We start from the raw sequence: 12,249 nt of genomic DNA on the forward strand, positions 1-12,249 counted from the left end.
CTGCCGGAAGCTCCTGTGTGATCACTGATCAATGACGTCTCCTATGTGCTCGAAAGGAGGCCAAGTCCAGAGACGCTGCCAGCAGCTCCTATGTAATTACCGACCAATGACGTCCTTGATGTGCTTGAAGGAGACCATTCCAGAGACTCTGCAGCCACGGGAGCAGGTTTAGGCCACACAGATGGCTCACAGTAGTGTGAGGAACATATGGCCTGGTGCTATGTGGAAAATGGCTCCTGGAACACTGAAGAAATGGCCACACCACTGGTTCCACCATCAGATCCATGTAGGCTGAGCTGTTGGTGCACCTGGAGTAAAGTCTAGGGGGTCTGGCCACCGTACACTGTCATACCCTATCCCACTGCACCCCATAATTCTGGGAGCAAGACCGGTGTGATGTTTCCTTGTGAAGTCTCTCTTCATGGTATCTCCCACATGGTCTTCAGACCGATCTCTGGGTAGCATTGTATCCAAGACATAAGCGAGACTCTTCACTGACGAGGACAGACCCGTCCAACCTTCAATTAACACCAGTAGTCGGACTCCAGCTCTTAGCCGTTGTGCACACTCTTTCTGATGGGTTGTGTAGATGCTGAGTGACAACTTCACTTGGTGTGTGACATCCAATTTCACTATAGAACGGATAACTACGCCCCGTTCTTCTAATGTGCGGATCCGTCCTAAATTCGTATAAGTGTTGATATGTGACCCGTCGGCCAACATGAGGCATTGCTCAATCATCCAACAAGTTTTCATACATACTGGAGTCCTTGGTTCAAATGCCACCAAGGACAACCTCTGCAAGGAGTTTGTATGTTCTCCCCGTGTTTGCGTGGGTTTCCTCCGGGTTCTGCAGTTTCCGCTCGCATTCCAAAGACATACTGATAGGGAATTTAGATTGTGAGCCCCATCAGGGACAGCAATGATAATGTGTGCAAACTGTAAAGCGCTGCGGAATATGTTAGCGCTATGTAAAAGTAAAGATTATTATTATACAATGTTTCATGTGGCAAAAAAATCGCAGCTGGAGGCGAAGTGCTGGCAAATGTCATCATTTGTAAATCTAACGACTCCTGCTCCAACCTATATATAAGGCAGGCTTCACACTAGCGTTCAGCAGGGCTGGGGACGGCAGCCTTCTACCTCCCGTGAAGCCCCGCTCACTGCTGCACCTTTTCCTTCAGCCCCGCCTACATCTGCATGCGTTCTGCGTACCTTATCTTTAGCATTGGGTACGCAGGCCATGTGGATGTATGCGGATGCTTCCGCATGCGTCGTCTTGATGCTGCGCTGACCTGCGTCAAACTCAATATGTTAGGATTTTGTTGCGGTCGTCGCAGCTTCAAAATGACGCATTAGGAAGCATCCGCATACATCCACATGGCCTGCGTACCCAATGTTAAAGATGGGGTACGCAGAATGCATGCAAACGTAGGCGGAGCTGAAGGAAGAGGCGCAACAGTGGGCGGGGCTTCACGGAGGAAGAAGGCTGCCGAACGCTAGTGTGAAGCTAGCCTTATAGGGATCAGCACCAATTGTAGGGATCTGTACTCACTCAGCTGTCGTTGAGGTAGGCACAGAAAGCAATATATCCAAGCAAGTTTATACAAAGAGCATAAACTGCTCTGGTTAGGAAAAACAAATGAACGGCCTTTTCCAGCACAAAGTAACAAACAGAAAAAATAAACGGTCCACATAGTACTGCGGGGTCCGCCCGCACAGGTTAGTGTCTTTAGCACACGCTCAATGGAGGTCTCCACACCTCCAGCCACAAACATTGAATGAGGCAATTGGCCTCCATTTCATTAACCAAAACCACATCCCTGGGGTGGAGATATGTGAGCGGTCATTCCCACCTATCTCTTATGACCGCTCGTAAAACCCGGCCCTGGAGCTGCCCAAACAATTCTCTCAGCATTATACGTGCTGGAGCATACTTCCGAGTTCACATCACCGCAGCTCATAGCCGCGACGACACATTTCCCCACAAGGACTTGTTCTGTGCCATCTTACATACCCTCCCCCTCTGCCAAAAGTCGGAGGGCTTGGCACCTTCTGCCAACAAATAGTGGATCCTCGACAGAGTATCAGCATTGCCATGCAGTTTCCCTGATTTATGCTCCACATGGAATTTGAAATCCTGAAGGGCTAGGAACCACCTGGTCACTCTGGCATTGTTCCCTTTTTTTCTCTTTCTCATCCACTTCAGTGGGGCATGGTCAGACATCAGTCTGAACTTCCTGCCCAAGAGGTAGTACCTTTTGAGAGTCCTTTGAGTATTTTTTTCTCAAGATGACAACTTTCGACTGAGATACATTATGGGGGGCTCTTCCCCGTTAACCTCTTGGGACAAGACCGCTCCCAGCCCGACATCCGACTCGTCTGTCTGGACTACAAACTCCTTGGAGAAATCAGGTGCTATCAGCATCGGGTGTTTGCACAGGGCCAGCTTCAGTTCCTGGAAGGCCATCTCAGCTTCTGAAGACCACTTCGCCATAGCCTACTTTGTCCCTTTTAAGCAGAGGCAGCTACCATGGCGAAGTTTGGAATAAACTGGCGATAACAGCCTACACTGCCCAGGAACGCCCTCACCTGCTTTTTTGAGGGGTTGTGGCCAGCCCTGGATCGCCTCAACTTTGTTTGTCTCAGGCTTTATTTCGCCCCTGCCTATAACATAACCCAAGTATCTTGCCTCCTCCATTCCTATGGCACATTTTTTCGGATTTATAGAAAACCCTGCCTTCCGTAGAGCATCAAGTACAGACTGGACTTTGCTCAGATGGCTCTTCCAATCCTGTCTAAAGATTACAATGTCGTCCAGGTAGGCCACCGCATACCTTTTGTGGGGGGCCAGGATCCGGTCCATGGTTCTCTGGAATGTAGCTGGAGCGCCATGAATCTCAAATAACATCTTTGTGTAATGGAAGCACCCATCTGGCATTGAAAAGGCAGTCTTCTTGGCATCTTGTGACATAGGAATTTGCCAATACCCTTTTGTGAGGTCAAGGGTAGTAATGTACCGAGCCAGCCCTAGCCTCTCAATTAGTTCATCGACCCAGGGCATTGGGTAAGCATCGCACTTAGAGACTTCGTTCAACTTCCTATAGTCATTGCAAAATCGCCATTCCCCATCTGGCTTCGGCACCAAGACTATTGGACTAGACCAACCACTCTTGGACTCTTCGATAACTCCCAAGCTCAGCATCCACTTTACTTCCTTCGAGATTACCTCTCGACGAGCTTCCGGAATCCAATATGGCTTCACATTGACCCGGACCTGAGGCTCCATCAGGACTCTATAACCTTAGTACACCCCAGTAGTTCTGAGAACAGGTCTCTGTTCCTTTGCAGCAACTCCCAGCACTGCTGCTTCTGCGAGGGGCATAATGTGTTTGCCGCCTTGACATCCTTTGCACTGACATTGGATTTGGCCAGCAGGCAAGTGGCTTCCTCAGGTACTCTGTCCTGCCACGGTTTGATTAGATTCACGTGGTACACATGGTAGGGCTTTCGCCTCCCCGGTTGGTGGATTTTGTAGTTGACCTCCAACTTTCTCCACTACCTCATAGGGACCCTGCCACTTAGCCAGGAATTTAGTCTCCACCGTGGGTACCAACACCATTACTCGATCTCCAGGGTTGAAGTGTCTCACACTTGCTGACCTATTGTAGACCCTCTACTGTGCCTCTTGTTCTTTGAAGAGGTGTTCTCTCATGAGGGGCATCACCTTGGCAATCCTCTCTTGCATCTGGGCCACATGTTCCATTACACTCCGGTATGGTGTAGACTCCGCCTCCCACGTCTCTTTTGCTACGTCGAGGAGTCCACGAGGGTGTCGGCCATACAACAGTTCAAAAGGGGAGAACCCAGTAGAGGCCTGCAGTACTTCTCAGATGGAGAATAGAAGGTACGGTAGTAGACAATCCCAGTACCGTCAGTCTTTCTCTACGACCTTCTTCAATATGGCCTTCAAGGTTTTATTGAACCTTTCTACAAAGCCATTCATCAGTGGATGGCAGACTGAGGTCCAGAGTTGTGTGATTTGCATGGTTTTGCACAACTCCTCCTTCTTCACCTTTGACATAAATTGGGTCCCTTGGTCTGTCATGATCTCTTTAGGCAACCCGTTCTAGAGAAGACATGGACCATCTCTCGGACAATACACTTGACGGAGGAGTTACGTAGTGGAATGGCCTCTGGGTATCGTGTAGCATAGTCCAGTATAACCAGGATATACTGATGTCCTCTGGTGGACTTGACCAGGTGTCCTATTAGATCCATGGCTATGCGATCAAACGGTACCTCAATAATGGGCAACGGCACCAAGGGGCTACGAAAACGGGCCACTGGGGATGTTGGCTGGCAGATGGGACAGGACCTACAGAAATTCACTATATCATGGTGACAACTGAGCCAGTAGAACCTCTGGAGGATCCATTCCTGAGTTTTCTCTACGCCCAGGTGACTACCTAACACATGTGTATGGGCCATGTCTAACACTCTGCGTCTGTAGGGCCCAGGCACCCATAACTGCTCAATTATCTCCCCTCTCAGCTTGGTGACGCAATATATCATCTCCCCATTCATGGCAAAATGTGGGTATTGAGTGTCAGCCCCCAGCTCTTGAGCAACATCATTAAGTACCGTTACATAATCAAAGCCCCTTTTAGAGTTAAGTCTCTGAGTTGGGCGGTCCCAAAGTTTCCCCTGGACGCCTCCAGCTCAGGAACGTTGGCCTCAGTGGATGCTGCCTCATCCTCATCGCCAACAAGCACACACAACGGAAATCTGCCATCTGCGACAAGGTTTCTTTGGGATCGATCTGGCTGTTTTTCAGGCAGACATCCTCCCTTTTCCCCACAAGTCCCAAAACAACACAAAGTCCCATCCTATTATAATAAGGTGCAATAGATTTTTGACCATGCCAACCTCATGGGACTCTGTGCCACAGCTTGTGTTTATGACCAACTGGGCCACAGGGTAGTCTGTCTCGTCACCATGGATACAGCGGACGACCATCCTCTCTCCAGGAATAAGCCTATGTGGAATTATGGCTTCACTAGGATTACCAAACTTCCCGAGTCAAGCAAACCAGTCACTTGTACCCTGTTTACTGTCACGGGGCATGCCTGCAGCCCCTCTCCCGTTTGGGGCACAGCCCTGCAGGCCGGATAGGCAAAATACGAGCAGCGCCATCCTATGCTGCAGTCCATTGGCTTAGTGATCATGGGACAACGGGCGGCTATATGTCCTGGCCCGTGGCACCTCCAGCAAATAACATCACCTGTAGGGACCTTGGGCACCCTCTCCCCCAACCATTTGAACCTTGGACGCCGCATCCCTTTTTTTGGGCCTCCGCCCCCTGTTGCGACCAGTTTGAAGTGGGCTGCCTTCCAAAGAAACCTTCAATCCCGTGGTATCTGTCGACCAGTTCACCGGCATTCTGGGGATCACCCTGGACAACCCAAGTCTGTATGGGCCTCGTCAGGGAGTGCACAAACCGGTCCATCATCACCTGTTCTACCATCTGCGCAGGTGTTGACGACTCTGGTTGCAGCCACTCCAGGACCAGGTGCAACAGGTCTAACATTTGGGAGCGAGATTGTTTGTCCTGTTGATACACCCAGCGGTGAACCCGCTGGGCCCTGAGAGTCATTGTCGCCCCCAAGCACCTGAGAATCTGTTTTCAGTTTTTCTTTGGCGCCCTGCAAAGTTAAGTTATAGTACGCCTTCTGGGGGTTCCCCCGTCAAGTATGGTGCCAGTACCTCTGCCCACTGCTCTGGCGGGAGTTTCTCCCTCTCGGGAGCCCTTTCAAACATCATCAGGAAAGCCTCAACGTCATCCCCGGGGGGGTAATTTTCTACAACGCACGTCTTACCGCCTTTCGGACATGGGCGTCAACAGCTTGACTTGGGGTTGGGGCGCTCACCTGCACTGGTGGGTGGTTGCCTGAAACTGCATCTGCTGCCGTTGATCCTCATAGCTCTGCTGGATCTACTGTAATAGCAGCCTGTTGGTCGCTTGCTGTTGCTGCTGCGACTGGACCAGCAGGTCCTCCACCTTGTCTGGTCATGCTTGCTGGCTTGCGACAGACTTAACCCAGGACATGCAGCCCATCCTGTAGCAGTCTTGCGTCTCTGCTGGGAACGCTGCCCGCACATCTAGCACCGATTGTAGGGATCTGTACTCACTCAGCTGCCGTTGAGGTAGGCACAGAAAGCGATATGTCCAAGCAAGTGTATACAAACAGCATAAACTACTTTGGTTAGGAAAAACAAATGAACAGCCTTTTGCGGCACAAAGTAACAAACAGGAAAATAAACAGTCCATATAGTACTGCGTGGTCCGCCCGCACAGGTCAGTGTCTTTAGCACACACAATGGAGGTCTCCACACCTCCAGCCACAGACACTGAATGAGGCAATTGGCCTCCATTTTACTAACCAAACCACATGCCCGGGGTGGGGATATGTGAGCGATCATTCCCACCTATCTCTTATGACCGCTTGTAAAACCCGGCTCTGGAGTGGCCCAAACAATTCTCTCAGCACTATACGTGCTGGAGCATACTTCCGAGTTCACATCACCGCAGCTAATTGCTGCGATGACGCACATCTCCCCTCAAGGACTTGTCCGGCGGCCATCTTACAATATATATCGCTTCTATACGATCCCTTCTATATGATCCCCATATAATCTGTTCTGTATGACCCCTTCTATATGACCCCTGTATAATCTCTTCTATACGAACCATTCTACAGTTGTACTCAAAAGTTTACATACCCCGGCAGAGTTTTTGCTTTTTTGGCCTTTTTTCAGAGCATATGAATGATGACGCCAAAACTTTTTCTCCACTCATGGTTAGTGGTTGGGTGAAGCCATTTATTGTCAAACTACTGTGTTTTCTCTTTATAAATCATAATGACAATCCAAAACATCGAAATGACCCTGATCAAAAGTTCACATACCCCATTTGTTAATACCGTGTATTGCCCCTCTAACATCAATGACAGCTTGAAGTCTTTTGTGGTAGTTGTGGTGGAGGTTCTTTATTTTCTCCTATGGTAAAGCTGCCCACGCTCAATGATACTGAGGTCAGGAGACTGAGATGGCCACTACAGAACCTTCACTTTGTACTGCTGTAGCCAATGACAAGTTGACTTGGCTGTCTTCTGGTGACTTGACCATGCAGCCCATTTTTCTTCAAGTGCCTCCTTATTGTGCATCTTGGAACATCCACACCGCTAGTTTTCAGAGAGCCCAGTATTTCAGCTGATGTTATTTGTGGGTTTTTCTTTGCATCCTGAACAATTTTCCTGGCAGTTGTGGATGCCATTATTTTTGTTGGTCTACCTGACCGTGGTTTTGTTTTTACAGAGCCCCTGATTTTCCATTTGATAATCAGTGTGAACGCTGCTGACTGGCATTATCAATTCCTTGGATATCTTTTTGTATCCCTTTCCTGTTTTATACAGTTCAACTACCTTTTCCCGTAGATCCGCTGACAATTCTCTTACTTTTCCCATGACTCATAATCCAGAAGCATCAGTGCCTGGATGAAAGATGCAAGAGTCTGTCTGGATCACTCAGCTTTTATGCACACACTGATTACAAGCAAACAGGTCACAGGTGAGGAGGTTACCTTTAGTAGCCATTCACACCCATTTGTGTCATCTTCTGTGCATGTTATCAGGCCAAAATCACCAGGGGATGGGAACTTTTGATCAGGATCATTTGGATGTTTTGGGATGTCATTATGATTTAAAAAGAGAAAACACAGTAGTCTGACAATAAATGGCTTCACCCAACCACTAACCATGAGTGGAGAAAAAGGTTTGGCGTTATCATTAATATTCTGTGAAAAAAGGCCAAGAAAGCAAAAATTCTGCCGGGGTATGTAAACTTTTGAGCACAACTCAATATAATCTCTTCTATACGATCCTATCTATATGTACGCTCAGTGCACCCCGCGGCCTCTCTGTGCGCCCTGCCCCCTCTCTGTGTCCCAGTCCCATGCTCCCTCTCTGTGCACCGTACCCCCTCTTTGTTCCTTGTGCTCCCGCTCTATGCACCCTGCCCCCGCTCTATGCACCCTGCCCCTGCTCCCTCTCTGTGCGCCCTGCCCTCGCTCTGTGATCCCTGTATAATCTCTTGTATACGATCCCTTCTATATGATCCCTATATAATCTCTTCTGTATGATCCCTATATTATCTCTTCTATACGATTTCTTCTGTATGATCCCTATATGATCTCTTCTATACGATCTCTTCTGTATGATCCCTATATGATCTCTTCTGTATGATCCCTATATGATCTCTTCTATACGATCTCTTCTGTATGATCCCTATATGATCTCTTCTGTATGATCCCTATATTATCTCTTCTATACGATCTCTCCTGTATGATCCCTGTATGATCTCTTCTATACGATTTCTTCTGTATGATCCCTATATGATCTCTTCTATACGATCTCTTCTGTATGATCCCTATATGATCTCTTCTGTATGATCCCTATATGATCTCTTCTATACGATCTCTTCTGTATGATCCCTATATGATCTCTTCTATACGATCTCTTCTGTATGATCCCTATATGATCTCTTCTATACGATCTCTTCTGTATGATCCCTATATGATCTCTTCTATACGATCTCTTCTGTATGATCCCTATATGATCTCTTCTATACGATCTCTTCTGTATGATCCCTATATGATCTCTTCTATACGATCTCTTCTGTATGATCCCTATATGATCTCTTCTATACGATCTCTTCTGTATGATCCCTATATGATCTCTTCTATACGATCTCTTCTGTATGATCCCTATATGATCTCTTCTATACGATCTCTTCTGTATGATCCCTATATGATCTCTTCTATACGATCTCTTCTGTATGATCCCTATCTGATCTCTTCTATACGATCTCTTCTGTATGATCCCTATATGATCTCTTCTATACGATCTCTTCTGTATGATCCCTATATGATCTCTTCTATACGATCTCTTCTGTATGATCCCTATATCATCTCTTCTATACGATCTCTTCTGTATGATCCCTATATCATCTCTTCTATACGATCTCTTCTGTATGATCCCTATATGATCTCTTCTGTATGATCCCTATATGATCTCTTCTATACGATGTCTTCTGTATGATCCCTATATGATCTCTTCTATACGATCTCTTCTGTATGATCCCTATATGATCTCTTCTATACGATCTCTTCTGTATGATCCCTATATGATCTCTTCTATACGATCTCTTCTGTATGATCCCTATATGATCTCTTCTATACGATCTCTTCTGTATGATCCCTATATGATCTCTTCTATACGATGTCTTCTGTATGATCCCTATATGATCTCTTCTATACGATCTCTTCTGTATGATCCCTATATGATCTCTTCTATACGATCTCTTCTGTATGATCCCTATATGATCTCTTCTATACGATCTCTTCTGTATGATCCCTATATGATCTCTTCTATACGATCTCTTCTGTATGATCCCTATATGATCTCTTCTATACGATCTCTTCTGTATGATCCCTATATCATCTCTTCTATACGATCTCTTCTGTATGATCCCTATATGATCTCTTCAATACGATCTCTTCTGTATGATCCCTATATGATCTCTTCTATACGATCTCTTCTGTATGATCCCTATATGATCTCTTCTATACGATCTCTTCTGTATGATCCCTATATGATCTCTTCTATACGATCTCTTCTGTATGATCCCTATATGATCTCTTCTGTATGATCTCTATATGATCTCTTCTATACGATCTCTTCTGTATGATCCCTATATGATCTCTTCTATACGATCTCTTCTGTATGATCCCTATATGATCTCTTCTATACGATCTCTTCTGTATGATCCCTATATCATCTCTTCTATACGATCTCTTCTGTATGATCCCTATATGATCTCTTCTATACGATCTCTTCTGTATGATCCCTATATCATCTCTTCTATACGATCTCTTCTGTATGATCCCTATATGATCTCTTCTATACGATCTCTTCTGTATGATCCCTATATCATCTCTTCTATACGATCTCTTCTGTATGATCCCTATATGATCTCTTCTATACGATCTCTTCTGTATGATCCCTATATGATCTCTTCTGTATGATCCCTATATGATCTCTTCTATACGATCTCTTCTGTATGATCCCTATATGATCTCTTCTATACGATCTCTTCTGTATGATCCCTATATGATCTCTTCTGTATGATCCCTATATGATCTCTTCTATACGATCTCTTCTGTATGATCCCTATATGATCTCTTCTATACGATCTCTTCTGTATGATCCCTATATGATCTCTTCTATACGATCTCTTCTGTATGATCCCTATATCATCTCTTCTATACGATCTCTTCTGTATGATTCCTATATGATCTCTTCAATACGATCTCTTCTGTATGATCCCTATATGATCTCTTCTATACGATCTCTTCTGTATGATCCCTATATGATCTCTTCTATACGATCTCTTCTGTATGATCCCTATATGATCTCTTCTATACGATCTCTTCTGTATGATCCCTATATGATCTCTTCTGTATGATCTCTATATGATCTCTTCTATACGATCTCTTCTGTATGATCCCTATATGATCTCTTCTATACGATCTCTTCTGTATGATCCCTATATGATCTCTTCTATACGATCTCTTCTGTATGATCCCTATATCATCTCTTCTATACGATCTCTTCTGTATGATCCCTATATGATCTCTTCTATACGATCTCTTCTGTATGATCCCTATATCATCTCTTCTATACGATCTCTTCTGTATGATCCCTATATGATCTCTTCTATACGATCTCTTCTGTATGATCCCTATATCATCTCTTCTATACGATCTCTTCTGTATGATCCCTATATGATCTCTTCTGTATGATCCCTATATGATCTCTTCTATACGATCTCTTCTGTATGATCCCTATATGATCTCTTCTGTATGATCCCTATATGATCTCTTCTATACGATCTCTTCTGTATGATCCCTATATGATCTCTTCTATACGATCTCTTCTGTATGATCCCTATATGATCTCTTCTATACGATCTCTTCTGTATGATCCCTATATGATCTCTTCTATACGATCTCTTCTGTATGATCCCTATATGATCTCTTCTATACGATCTCTTCTGTATGATCCCTATATGATCTCTTCTATACGATCTCTTCTGTATGATCCCTATATGATCTCTTCTATACGATCTCTTCTGTATGATCCCTATATGATCTCTTCTATACGATCTCTTCTGTATGATCCCTATATGATCTCTTCTATACGATCTCTTCTGTATGATCCCTATATCATCTCTTCTATACGATCTCTTCTGTATGATCCCTATATGATCTCTTCAATACGATCTCTTCTGTATGATCCCTATATGATCTCTTCTATACGATCTCTTCTGTATGATCCCTATATGATCTCTTCTATACGATCTCTTCTGTATGATCCCTATATGATCTCTTCTATACGATCTCTTCTGTATGATCCCTATATGATCTCTTCTGTATGATCTCTATATGATCTCTTCTATACGATCTCTTCTGTATGATCCCTATATCATCTCTTCTATACGATCTCTTCTGTATGATCCCTATATGATCTCTTCTATACGATCTCTTCTGTATGATCCCTATATGATCTCTTCTATACGATCTCTTCTGTATGATCCCTATATCATCTCTTCTATACGATCTCTTCTGTATGATCCCTATATGATCTCTTCTATACGATCTCTTCTGTATGATCCCTATATGATCTCTTCTATACGATCTCTTCTGTATGATCCCTATATGATCTCTTCTATACGATCTCTTCTGTATGATCCCTATATGATCTCTTCTATACGATCTCTTCTGTATGATCCCTATATGATCTCTTCTATACGATCTCTTCTGTATGATCCCTATATGATCTCTTCTATACGATCTCTTCTGTATGATCCCTATATGATCTCTTCTGTATGATCCCTATATGATCTCTTCTATACGATCTCTTCTGTATGATCCCTATATGATCTCTTCTATACGATCTCTTCTGTATGATCCCTATATGATCTCTTCTATACGATCTCTTCTGTATGATCCCTATATGATCTCTTCAATACGATCTCTTCTGTATGATCCCTATATGATCTCTTCTATACGATCTCTTCTGTATGATCCCTATATGATCTCTTCTATACGATCTCTTCTGTATGATCCCT

General features: G+C 44.7%; 1 protein-coding gene across 1 annotated transcript in view; it reads left to right on the top strand.

Annotated features, from left to right (window-relative positions):
- BCORL1 (BCL6 corepressor like 1) overlaps positions 1-12,249 on the top strand; it is a 191,251-nt gene that overhangs the window by 117,812 nt on the left and 61,190 nt on the right. The window lies entirely within an intron of this gene.

The sequence above is a fragment of the Ranitomeya imitator genome, chromosome 2 (genome assembly GCF_032444005.1).
Source record: "Ranitomeya imitator isolate aRanImi1 chromosome 2, aRanImi1.pri, whole genome shotgun sequence".
Lineage (NCBI taxonomy): Eukaryota > Metazoa > Chordata > Amphibia > Anura > Dendrobatidae > Ranitomeya > Ranitomeya imitator.